Here is a 12,340-nt window from a genome sequence, read left to right on the forward strand (position 1 = left end):
GTGAGCTGTCTTCCTTTGCTCTTGGTGCTGGGTATATGTGCCTTCTCTCTTTTCTTGTTGATTATTCTTATGAGGATTTAATGTACCTTTTATCAGTCTTTTCAGACCCAACTTTTACCATTGTTGACCCTCCAGAGGATGGAAGGAACAGTAGGATGAATACCTTTGTACTGTTCCCCTGTTGCCACTTTGACACTTTTTTTTGTCCCCTGAACCATTTGAAAGATGCAGACATCCTGACAGTAAGAACGAGGATGGCTTTCTGTATCACCACAGTACCATCAAATTGCTCAAGAAGTGGCACATCAGTTCTATGTCATTTACTATAGAGTCCATGTTCATATTTTCCCAAGTGTTTGAAAAATGTGCACTAAATTAGTAGGCATTTTTTTACTTGATTTTGTCGTGGACCCAGAATCTAATTAATGTTCATGCATTGCATCTGTTCCTCATGCCTTTTTAGTTCCTCTTGCCTTTCATTTTATGACATTGACTTTTTTAGTGACTTTTAAAAAAGTTTGTCTTCTTTTGGGAAATTAGCATATAGTTATACATCAGTCTTTTTTTTTCTGTTTTGAAGCTAAGTCTCCCTCTGTCACCAAGGCCAGAGTGCAGTGGCGTGATCTTGGCTTACTGCAACCTTCATCTCCCAGATTCAAGCAATTCTCCTGCCTCAGTCTCCCGAGTAGCTGGGATTACAGGCACCCACCACCACGCCCGGCTGATCTTTGTATTTTCAGTGGAGATGGGGTTTCACCATGTTGGCCAGGCTGGTCTCCAACTCCTGACCTCAAGTGATCTGACTGCCTTGGCCTCCCAAACTGCTGGGATGACAGGCGTGAGCCACCATGCCTGGCAATCTTTTTTAAAATAATAGACCACATTTTTCTAGAGCAGTTTTAATTTTACAGAAAAATTGAGCGAGTTTATTGAGTTATATACTTCCTCCCCGTCATTTTCCTCTAGTGTTAATATCTTGCTTTGGTTTGTCATGTTTTTTACAATTGATAAACCAGTAGTGATGCCTTGTAATTAGCGATGTCCATAGTTTACACCCGGGCTCACTCCTGGTGATGTACACTCTGCAGATTTTGCTGAATGTGTGATGTCCTGCACCCGTCGTTATGTTGCCACGCAGAGTAGTGGTGTCCTAAAAGTCCTCTCTGCTCCCCCTCATCTTCTCTCCCCTAGAATTTGGTCTTTTCTGAAGTGTCCTATAGTTGGAATCATATAGTATGTAGCCTCTTCAGACTGGCTTCTTTGACTCAGTAATACACACTTCAGACTCCTCCATGTCTTTTTGTGGCTTGATAGCTCATTTTTTACAATTACTGAACAATACTCTAGTGTATGAATGCAACACTGCTTCTTTATCCGTTTTCCTATTCAAGGGCATTTTGGTTACTCTGAACTTCAGACAATTAGGAATAAAGCTATTATGAACATGTGTGCAAGTTTTTGTATGGATACAAGCTTTCCGTTCATTTGGGTAAATACCTGGGAATGTGTTTGCTGGATGGTTCGGTTAGAGTATGCTTAGCTTTATAAGGCACTGTGGAGCTGTCGTCCAACATGTCTGTACCATTTTGCATTCCCGCCAGCACTGAACGAGAGTTTCTGTTGCTCCACATTCTCACCAGCATTTGATGTTATCAGTGTTTGGATTTTAGCCATTCTGGTGGGTATGTAGGAGGATCTTATTGTTATTTCATTTTCAGTTTCACAACAATGTGGAATTGGGCATCTTTGCATGTTCTTATTTGCCGTGTTGTACCTTCTTCGATGAGGTATCTCTTCAGGTTTTTTGCCCGTTTTAAGAATCAGGTTGTTTTTCTTGTTGCTGAGTTTTAAGAGTTCTTTCCATATTTCGGATGCCAGTTTTTTGTTTTTGTTTTGAGGTGGAGTTGCGCTCTCGTTGCCCAGGCTAGAGTGCAGTGGCGTGATCTTGGCTCACTGCAACCTCTGCCTCCTGGGTTCAAGCGATTCTCCTGCCTCAACCTCCCAAGTAGCTGAGATTACAGGCGCCCACCTCCACGCCCAGCTGATTTTGTATTTTTTTTTTTTTTTTGTACAAGCTGATCTCAAACTCCTGACCTCAAGTGATCCACCCACCTTGGCCTCCCAAAGTGCTGGGATCACAGGCGTGAGCCACTATGCCCGGCCTGGATGCCAGTTCTTTATCAGATATGTGTTTTTGCAAATATGTCCTCCCAGTTTGTGGCTGCTTGTTTTCTTTTCTTAGCAGTGGATGTTCGCTTTTTGACGAGTTTGGACCAATGATCCTCCAGGATGTCCCACATTCTAGTTTAATTTCTTTGCTTTTTCACGAGTTTATGTCAAACCAGATAAAAAAAGTACGATCAAACTTTGTGCTGTCCATAGTAGATGTATTGTAAATACACAGACATATGAAGGTTGAGAGTAAAAGAAAGGGAAAAGATATACTATGCCAATACTAGTCATAGAAAACCAGCGTGGCTCTGTTAATCAGAGAACAGAGACTGCAAGATGAGGAGTATTATTGGTGACAAAGAGGGCCATTTCCTTGTGATAAACAGGCCAGCTCACGAGTCAGGCACACACCGTCCTGAGTGTATGTGCACTTCATATCAGAGTTTCAAAGGACATGCAGCAAAATGAACAGAATTAACAGGAAAAGTTTGCCAATCCATCATCATAGCTGGAGATTAGAAGATCTTCTTTTAGTAATTGATAGATTAAACTGAGAGTTAAAATTTATAGACAAAATTGATAGTTAATTTTTTTTTTTTTTTTTGAGATGGAGTCCCACTTTGGTTGCCCAGGCTGGAGTGCAATGGCGTGATCTTGGCTCACTGCAACCTCTGCCTCCCGAGTTCAAGCTATTCTCCTGCCTCAGCCTCCCAAGTAGGTGGGACTACAGGCGCCCACCACCACATCTGGCTAACTTTTTTGAATTTTTAGTAGAGATGGAGTTTCACCATGTTGGCCAGGCTGGTCTTGAACTCCTGACCTCAGGTGATTGACGTGCCTCGGCCTCCTGAAGTGCTGGGATTACAGGCGTGAGCCACCGTGCCCAGCCCTGTAATTAAAAACTTTCTTACCGAGAAGACTCTAGGCATAGTGTATTTTTTCTAGTCCAAAGCAAAAGCCAGTATTCATGTAAAAGACCTAGCAATATTATCAATCACCCCAACTTAATTAACATTTATACAGCCGTCCCCACAACTGCAGAATATACATTCTCAAGTGCATGTGGAATGTTCACCATATGCTGAGCCATAAAGATGTCTCAGTAAAGTGTGAAAGATTGAAATCATAGAGTATATTCTCTGTTCTTGAAATTCAAAATTATGGGATATCTGGAGAAGCCCCAAATATTTGGAAATGAAATACCACATGAGTCGAAGACAAAATCGTAAAGGAAAATAAAAAATAATTCAAACCTAAAGATAATGAAACTATGACACCCAAATTTATAGGATATAGGTGAAACAGTGCTTATGGAAATGTACAGCTTTAAATTCTTACATAGAAAGGTATATTTTAGAAACATATTTAAAATGAAAATCTTTTTTTTTTTTTTGAAACAAAGTCTGTCACTCTGTTGCCCGGGCTGGAGTGCAGTGGCCATCTCCACTCACTGCAACCTTTGCCTTCTGGATTCAAGCAATTCTCCTGCCTCAACCTCCTGAGTGGCTGGAATTACAGGCGTCTACCACCGCGTCCAGCTATTTTTGCATTTTTAGTGGAGACAGAGTTTTGCCTTATTGGCCAGGCTGGTCTCAAACCCCTGAACTTAAGTGATCTGCTCACCTTGGCCTCCCAAAGTGCTGGGATTATAGGCATGAGCTACTGTGCCCAGCCTGAAATCTAATATTCTACCTTAAGGAAACAGAAAATGCTGAGCACATTGAACTCAAAGCAGAAGGAAAGAAATAACAAACAGCAGAAATCAATAAAATAGAGTACAGGCAACAGAGACAACATAGCTAAAATGTGTGTGTGTTTTGTTGTTGTTGTTGTTTTTTAAAGATCAGTAAAAGTTGAGGAAATCTCTAGGTAGGTAGATCAGTGAAGAAAGAGAGAAAACACTTTATCAACATCAGCAGTGAAGGAGAGGATATCCCCACATATCCTACAGACATTAAAAAGGTAAGGGAATATTATTAATTTTATATACATTTAAATAATTAAATGGACAGATGCCTTAAAATACAACTTACCAAAACTGACCCAAAATGAAATAGAAAATCTGGATAGCCCTATATCCATGGGCTTCTTTCTAAGGCCATGCCAGGCACAGAAAATCTGAATAGCCCTGTATCGATGGGCTTCTTTCCAAGGCCATGCCAGGCATTTAATCCCTGTGAGGCCAGGGGCTTTTTCTTTTGTTTATTGCTACATTCCAAGCTCTTAGGATAGTATCTGTTACCTTAACACGTTCGGTAATTGTCAATCACATGGGTGGGTAGATGAATGGATGTTTTTATTTTTATATATTTTTTTCAGTTTTTTATTTTCCATAGGTTATTGGGATACAGGTGGTGTTTGGTTACTTGAAGAAGTTCTTTAGTGGTAATTTGTGAGATTTTGCTGCACCCATCAACCAGAGAAGTATACACTGCTCCCTTGAAGTCTTTTATCCCTCGCCCCATCCCCAGATCCCCAAATTCCATTGTATCATTCATATGCTTTTGCGTCCTCATAGCTCAGCTCCCACATAACAGTGAAAATGTACGATGTTGGTTTTCCATTCCTGAGTTACTTCACTTAGAATAATAGTCTCTAATCTCATACAGGTCGCTGCAAATGCCGTTAATCCATTTCTTTTTATGACTGAGTAGTATTCCATCATGTGTATATACCACATTTTCTTTCTTTCTTTCTTTCTTTCTTTCTTTCTTTCTTTCTTTCTTTCTTTCTTTCTTTCTTTCTTTCTTTCTTTCTCTCTTTCTCTCTTTCTCTCTTTCTCTCTTTCTCTCTTTCTCGGCTCACTACAAGCTCTGCTTCCCGAGTTTACGCTATCCTCCTGCCTCAGACTCCAGACTAGCTGGGACTACAGGCGCCCGCCACCACACCCGGTTAATTTTTTGTATTTTTAGTAGAGACGGGGTTTCACCGTGTTAGCCAGGATGATCTCGATTTCCTGACCTCGTGATCCACCCGCCTCAGCCTCCCAAAGTGCTGGGATTACAGGCTTGAGCCACCGTGCCTGGCCACCACATTTTCTTTATCCACTCATTGATTGATGGGCATTTGGGTTGGTTCCATGATTTTGCAATTGTGAATTGTGCTGCTGTAAACATGCATGTGCAAGTATCTTTTGTGTATAATGACTTCTTTTCCTCTGGGTAAATACCCAGTAGTGGGATTGCTGGATCAAATGATAGTTCTACTTGTAGTTCTTTAAGGAATCTCCACAGTGTTTTCTGTAGTGGTTGTACTAGTTTACATTCCAACCAGCAGTATGGAAGTGTTCCCTGATCACATCCACGCCAACATCTACTGTGTTTTGATTTTTCTATTATGGCCATTCTTGCAGAAGTAAGATGGTATCTATTGCATTGTGGTTTTGATTTGCATTTCCCTGATCATTAGTGATGTTGAGCATTTTTTCATGTTTGTTGGCCATTTGTATATCTTCTTTTGAGAATTGTCTATTCATGTACTTCGCCCACTTTTTGATGGGATTTTTTTTTCTTGCTGATTTGTTTGAGTTCATTGTAGATTTCTGGATGTTAGTCTTTTGTCAGATGTATAGATTAAGATTTTCTCTCACTCTGTGGGTTGTCTGTTTACTGTGCTGACTGTTCCTTTTGCCGTGCAAAAGCCCTTTAGTTTAATTAAGTCCCAGCTATTTATCTTTGTTTTTCTTGCATTTGCTTTTGGGTTCTTGATCATGAAATCCTTGCCTAAACCAGTGTCTAAAAGGGTTTTTCCAATGTTATCTTCTAGAATTTTTATAGTTTCAGGTCTTAGATTTAAGTCCTTGATCCATCTTGAGTTGATTATAAAGTGAGAGATGAGGATTCAGTTTCATTCTCCTACATGTGGCTTGCCAGTTATCGGAGAACCATTTGTTGAAAAGGGTGTCTTTTCCCCACTTTATGATTTTGTTTGCTTTGTTGAAGATCAGTTGGCTGTTAGTACTTGGGTTTATTTCTGGGTTCTTATTCTGTTCCGTTGGTCTATGTGCCTATTTTTATACCAGTGCCATGCTGTTTTGGTGATTATGGCTTTATAGTGTAGTATGAAATCAGGTAACGTAATTCCTCCAGATTTGTTCTTTTTGCTTAGTCTTACTTTGGCTATGCAGCTCTTTTTTGGTTCCATATGAATTTTAGGATGTTTTTTCTAATTCTGTGAAGAATGATGATAGTATTTTGATGGGAATTGCACTGGAATAAGTGGATATTTTTACTGAAATGCCATCTGATCACCAGGTGTGACGTGCACCCCTTTCCTTCACTCTTTAGTCTTCTTGGTGTGGTCTGTTTTTCTCCACAGCTTGCCCCCAGTCTTATGTGTATTGTCTCACATACACATAAGTGAGACCCTGAGTCTCCATAGAAATGTGTGAGTTCCAGGATAACAAGGTCTTTGCTCTATGATCTGCTTTATGATGGGTACGTAAAACCAAGCATCTCAGAACATAGGAAAGGGTCATTCGATGTTCGCTGCGTTCTACAGCTAATGTCATAAAAGCAACAGAATGATTCCTAGAGCCAAGTCTTTCTTGGTTGTATTTTCCCCTGCTGTGTTATCCCATTAGTTTATCCTCTCATAGGTTTATTTTTTCATGTCACATGGCATGCCACCAGAGACAGGCGCGTGTTCTTCCAGGTCTAGACAGCCATCAGCTGCGCTGTAGAGCATACAGTCCTGCTGCCGAGTCTTGCAGCCTTCAGATGGGCTCCCTCTATCAAAACGAAGCCTGCAGCATTATAGATGGTACACTGTGGGTACACAATGTAAGACTTAAAAACATTTAAACACGCTAGTTTTAACTATACTTTTATTTTTGTTTAATCACCATTTATTCTGTTGCTGGTTGTTTTCTCGGCCTCAGCAGAAAACCAAGGTTCAGGACTTAAGCAAATCCTGGGCTCAGATTTTCCCCATCCACTGCCTTCCCTCCCATTCCTGTCTGTGTTTCAGGCCATTAGGACCGGCAGCTGTAGCCATTAAGAATTCACGTGGCAGACCGTTTATCGGGAGAAGAATTAATCCACTACTCAGATACTCCCAATTAGCTTTTAGACCCTGTCTGCCTTTTCTTCTTTGCAAAAGGAGAAAGGTTTTTCCCACTTGATACATTTTTTTCTCTGCTTTTTAGAGTTCCATTATGACCAGAAGCTATTTCTACCCTTTGCTGTGCACCTAGGCACAAAGCTACAAGGCTTTTCCCTGTGTGTAAAGCTTGTGATGCCCTCTCTAGGTAGGATGAGCTTTGCTCCAGGTTACCTGCCTTTCCTTAATTTACTGAACGTAAAGTTGGAGTTTTATGTGGTTTTGCATTTTTGGTTAAGGATAATTTTTAATTCTCCAGTGGTCTTCCTGTGGTGCTTACAGCCTAACCCCTACCCTCTGCCAAAATTGTCCTCAAAGGCCATTTCTGTCTTGCACAATGTCCTACCCTTCTGGACATTAAATAGGAACATAAAATGGATCTTATCATGAGGAGCACAGACAGAAAGCAAAAACTGTTTCATTCGGGTTATTGGTTAAAGTCTAGCTTAAACGAAAGCCAAATTGCATGATGATGTATTGTGATAATATAGGGAAAATATTGGCCCCTTCAGAGAGAGGGAGAGGAGTTGTGCCAACCTAGGCATGGTGGGCAGGCAAGGTTGGAGGGGCCTCCTGGAGGAGGTGGTGCCTGCTCGGGCTGAGTCCTATAGAAGAGAACAAAGTCAACAGTTGTGCCTGAGAGGGGACTGGAGGGGATGATCTCAGAGGGAGCAGATGATATAATAAACCAGCATGGTATTCATTGGAAACTATAAGCAGTCCTGTGCTGTGGGAGCCTGGAGCCTGAAATGGGTTTAAAAAGAAAGAAGGCCAGACAGGGTTCCAGGCTAAGCCATAGAGCACCTTGCAGACTCTTAGGCATGTGGGCTTAGATAAATCCCTTTGGCGCCATGTGAAGGCTGGCTCTGGGGAGAAAAGACTGGCTAGAGAAACTCCGGTTAGAAGGCTGTCGTACACAAGAGGCCAGTGGCGGCACCCTGAGTCAGGCTGGTGGGGTGACCCTCAGGACCTTCCTAGCACAGGCGGAGGTTGAGTTAGAGGGAGCAGGTGAGACCTGGACTGTGACCAGGCACCAGAAGCGAGAAGAAGGAGCTTGTGGGCATTTATTTCTAGGTTGTGAGTAGGCCTGCGGTCCGTGAGTGTGGGGTCGTGAGAAGTAGGGGCAGATGTGCTGCTGGCAGTTTCCAAAATACAGTTTCTAGAGCTGAAGAAAGCCAAGAGAGAGTGAACACTGGGGAGTAGAAGAGGATCCCAGCGGGTGATGGGGAGGAGAATTGGGAGAAAATGGCATGGAGGAAGCCGGGGAGGGCCCCTGTCAGCCCGGGGGAATAGAGATGGAATTGGTATCCGTTATTCCAAGGAGTCTGGCCTTTTAGCAAGAAGAGCACTTTATTTTCCAAGTGAAGCAGTTCCGTTGCAAATAGGCTGCTCCCCATTTCTGAGAAGATGCTGAGCACATCTTCTGCCAGAGAACTCAGAATGGGAATCAGAATTCTCAGCCCTGTTCAAGTGGCGTCGTCTCAGGGCCGCTTCCTGTAAAGCCCCTTAAGGGCACAGGCTTCCTTGAAACTCTCAGCCAGGAACTGGGGTCTCATCTGGATTTGCCACCACAACTTTCCCTGGACTAAAGGTGGACTTGTGGTGCCACTGTTCTCAGAGGAGGGCAAAGGACAGGGGTCAGCAGATGTGTCCTCCTCCTGAAGTGGGTTCTTGAATACATATCAGCCAGAAGCAGGGGGTCCTGGCCCCGAAAGGTCAGGTGTCGGGGAAAGCGGTCCTTGTGAACCGATAACTCTGGAGTATACATCACCAGTAAACCCCAGTCCTGTGAAATCTGGAAGGCTGCAAGCTTATTGTCATTGCTAGTGGTGTTTTTGATACTTCCTCTGCCTTTTTATTACAGTTAAATAATTATTCCATAAGCAATTCTAAATAAATATTTAATAGAATTTATTGGTTTTCTGTTTTTTTAATTGGGATTGTCATTATCAAATAGATGCCTCTTATGTTGGTGTACAGTTAATTATTGCTTCTGTTGAAAGATGGATCATGGACCAGGCGCGGTGGCTCACGCCTGTAATCCCAACACTTTGGGAGGCCGAGACGGGTGTGTCATCTGAGGTCAGGGGTTCGAGACCAGCATGGTAAAACCCCATCTCTACTAAAAATACCGAAAAAAAATTAGCCATGCGTAGTGGCGGGCACCTGTAATCCTAGCTACTCAGGAGGATGAGACAGGAGAATCGCTTGAATTGGGAGGAGGAGGTTGCAGTGAGCCGAGATCGTGCCATTGCTCAGTCTCAAAAAAAAAAAAAAGAAAGGTGGATCATAAAGCTTTTCAAATACACTATTATCAGAAAAATATGTGATTTTTAAAAAGTGATATTTATGTTAGACCACAGTTATCATTTGTTAAGATTGTTACTTTATTCATCTTGAGAATCTAGCAGTGTCCAAGAAAAAAGTTTTATGGTAAACTTGACCTTTCTTTTCTGAGAAATTCTAGCATTTTGTGTGTGCTAGTTAATGGCTAGTAGAAGGCCATTCACAAAAACTCCCATTTCTTTGGGAGAAGTGCTGGAAATGTTTGGAGTATTTCTTTATAAGAGCTTAAACTTTAACAAATTATTTCCTTGATGCTAAGAGATACAAAACCTGAGAGTGCAGCTGAACTGACTTCGCAGGTGGCCTGCATTTAAAACTATGGTCATGGCGCCGCGGTTCTCATGCTTGAGTGTGCCCAGCATCACCTGCAGGCTCACGGAGCCACAGACTACCAGGCCCTCCCCAAGCCTCTGCTTCTGTGGCCGTGGGTGGGGCCTGACAATCGGGCTTTCTTGGGCGTCCCACAAAATTGCTGCTGCGGCCGCTTCTGCTGCTGTCTGGGTTGTCTGCCTTTGAGGACCCCTGGTATGGACAGTGTGGTGTGAGTTGCAGGCAGGATTTTCATCTTACGGTTTGGGGTCACTCTGCTTCTTATGCGTTGGGAGAGACACTTCCCCGACCCTTTGTTCTCCATCTCTAATTTTAGCCGTCTAGGGCGGAAACACCAAGGCCTTGTGGGAGGCGCGGAGGTGAGGTGGGGCCCCATCTGCCGGGTCTCCAAGCACGAGTGAGAACCAGCTAGACAAGGGGAGGCCTGGGAGTGCAAGGGGGCTCTGGTGACAGGAAGTAGTCCCCTCTGACCCGGCGACACGGTGGGGAGCAGGTGACGTGGTTCCAGTGCTCCGTCATCCTGGGGTCAGGATGAAAGACGTCGCAGCAGCACAGGCGGCACTGTGGAAACTGTTCCCACGACTGTGAGTCACTGAGGCTCCCAGACACGACGGAAGTGCAAGTGGGAAAGAGGATGGCAAGTTGAGTAACGTCAGGGGTAAGCAAGGAGGTGCGGGAATCACTCACTTCCTTGGCAGGGTAGGCACGCACCTGGCGCAGGAACAGCAGCAGAAGCCACGCTGGCTCTTCCTGCTGCGTGTGCATCTGGCCCTGGAAGGAGGCGCACCCAGCGGCAGGCTCTCCTGGCTCACCTGGGACTGTCAGGGTGCTGTAGTTTGCAGGACCATCCTTTGGGTTCTTACCTCAGTCAGCGGGGCCAGGCAACTGGGTGTCTCCAGCCCATCATGCTGGAATGTGCTGGAAGCTTCCTCAGGGTACCTGGGCTTATTTTGGTAGTCACTCATACACATGAAATGCACTTTGAGGGAGAAGGATTAAATATTGTGGTTAATCCAGTGAAAAAATGAATGCTGAGGAACCCAGCCAGCTTTCCTCTGTCATTTATTTATAGGCTTAAGATAGCCAGAAGGATGTTTCTCCTAGAAAGTTATTGCCAGCTGAAAAAGAGCAAGTCTTCACTATTATCCAATTTGGTATGTGTATGTGTGTGTATATATTTATTTCAGGTTTTTTTAATGAAACTAAGGGCAAAGGTCAGCTCCTTCCTATTCCTTGTGGATTGTGCTGCTGATAGGAAATTCCTTTGACTTCACAAACAGAAGGGATTGGAAGTGCGTTCTTTGTTATCACATATCTAAGATCAGGAGGCTTTTAACACGATTTTCTTTTAGTTAATTTTAAAATATTTTATTATGAAATTCATTTTTTTTCAAATGATGTGGATAAGTATACAATAAACAATAAAAGTTCTTCCTTTCCTTCCCTCCAGGCCTTTGTTCTGTTCTCTAGTGGTAATCTCTGCTGTTTCTTATGTGTCTCTCAGGCACTTCATTAGATAGATAGGTATGAGAGAGAGAGAGAGAGAGAGAGAGAGAGAAATGTACTTACACATGAATAAAAGTTTCTGGAAGGACATATAATTTTAAATATACTAGAATTATGTTGTCTATAGAGCGTTCTGCAACTTCCTTTTTGAACTTAATTTACTGAGCACCTTATGTGTCATTTCTTTTTAACTTTTGCATTATAGTTTTTAAAGACAAATGTGCCAAGGTGATGTATTAAGCCCACATGATAACTACTTACGTTGTTTCCAAAATTTCACCTTGCGAACTGTGTTTCATTAATAATCTTGATGGTTATGTTTGCACACCTCTTTGAGCACAGCAGCTGAATCGAACCTATTCCTAGAAGTCGAGATCCAGGATCAAAGCCACAGACCCCATCAGGGCTGCTGCAGTTATGCTTGCTCTAGTATTGTTTGAGGTGGGACGTTTCCCCACCCTTCTCCAGTCCTTGGCATTCTAACCTCCCCATTTCCTCTAATAGATGAAAATGGCATCTCTTACATTATTTCTTTGCTTATGAGTCAAACCGTTTCATGTATTGCTCCATCTTTAAACCCCTGTACACATCCTCTGCTTATGTTCTCTTGTGGTGGTACTGGAGATGTTAATTAATTTTTTTTAAAAATATTTTATTATGAAATTCATTTTTTTTCAAATGATGTGGATAAGTATACAATAAACAATAAAAGTTCTTCCTTTCCTTCCCTCCAGGCCTTTGTTCTGTTCTCTAGTGGTAATCTCTGCTGTTTCTTATGTGTCTTCTCAGGCACTTCATTAGATAGATAGGTATGAGAGAGAGAGAGAGAGAGAGAGAGAGAGAGAAATGTACTTACACATGAATAAAAGTTTCTGGAAGGACATAT

General features: G+C 42.7%; 1 protein-coding gene across 4 annotated transcripts in view; it reads left to right on the forward strand.

The window, feature by feature from the left end:
• The window catches only part of RPTOR (regulatory associated protein of MTOR complex 1), a 418,953-nt gene that overhangs the window by 160,920 nt on the left and 245,693 nt on the right, over positions 1 to 12,340 (forward strand). Inside the window, exon 1 of one of the 4 annotated variants that reach the window (XM_033182533.1) lies at positions 10,132 to 10,606. The exons of 2 other annotated variants lie outside the window; for them this stretch is intronic. The gene's annotated coding sequence lies outside the window, so the exon portion shown is untranslated. Of the gene's footprint in view, positions 1 to 10,131; positions 10,607 to 12,340 lie in introns of those variants that run through there. One more of the 4 variants, XM_033182534.1, reaches the window with a different exon arrangement.

The sequence above is a fragment of the Trachypithecus francoisi genome, unplaced genomic scaffold (genome assembly GCF_009764315.1).
Source record: "Trachypithecus francoisi isolate TF-2019V2 unplaced genomic scaffold, Tfra_2.0 Lachesis_group20, whole genome shotgun sequence".
NCBI lineage: Eukaryota > Metazoa > Chordata > Mammalia > Primates > Cercopithecidae > Trachypithecus > Trachypithecus francoisi.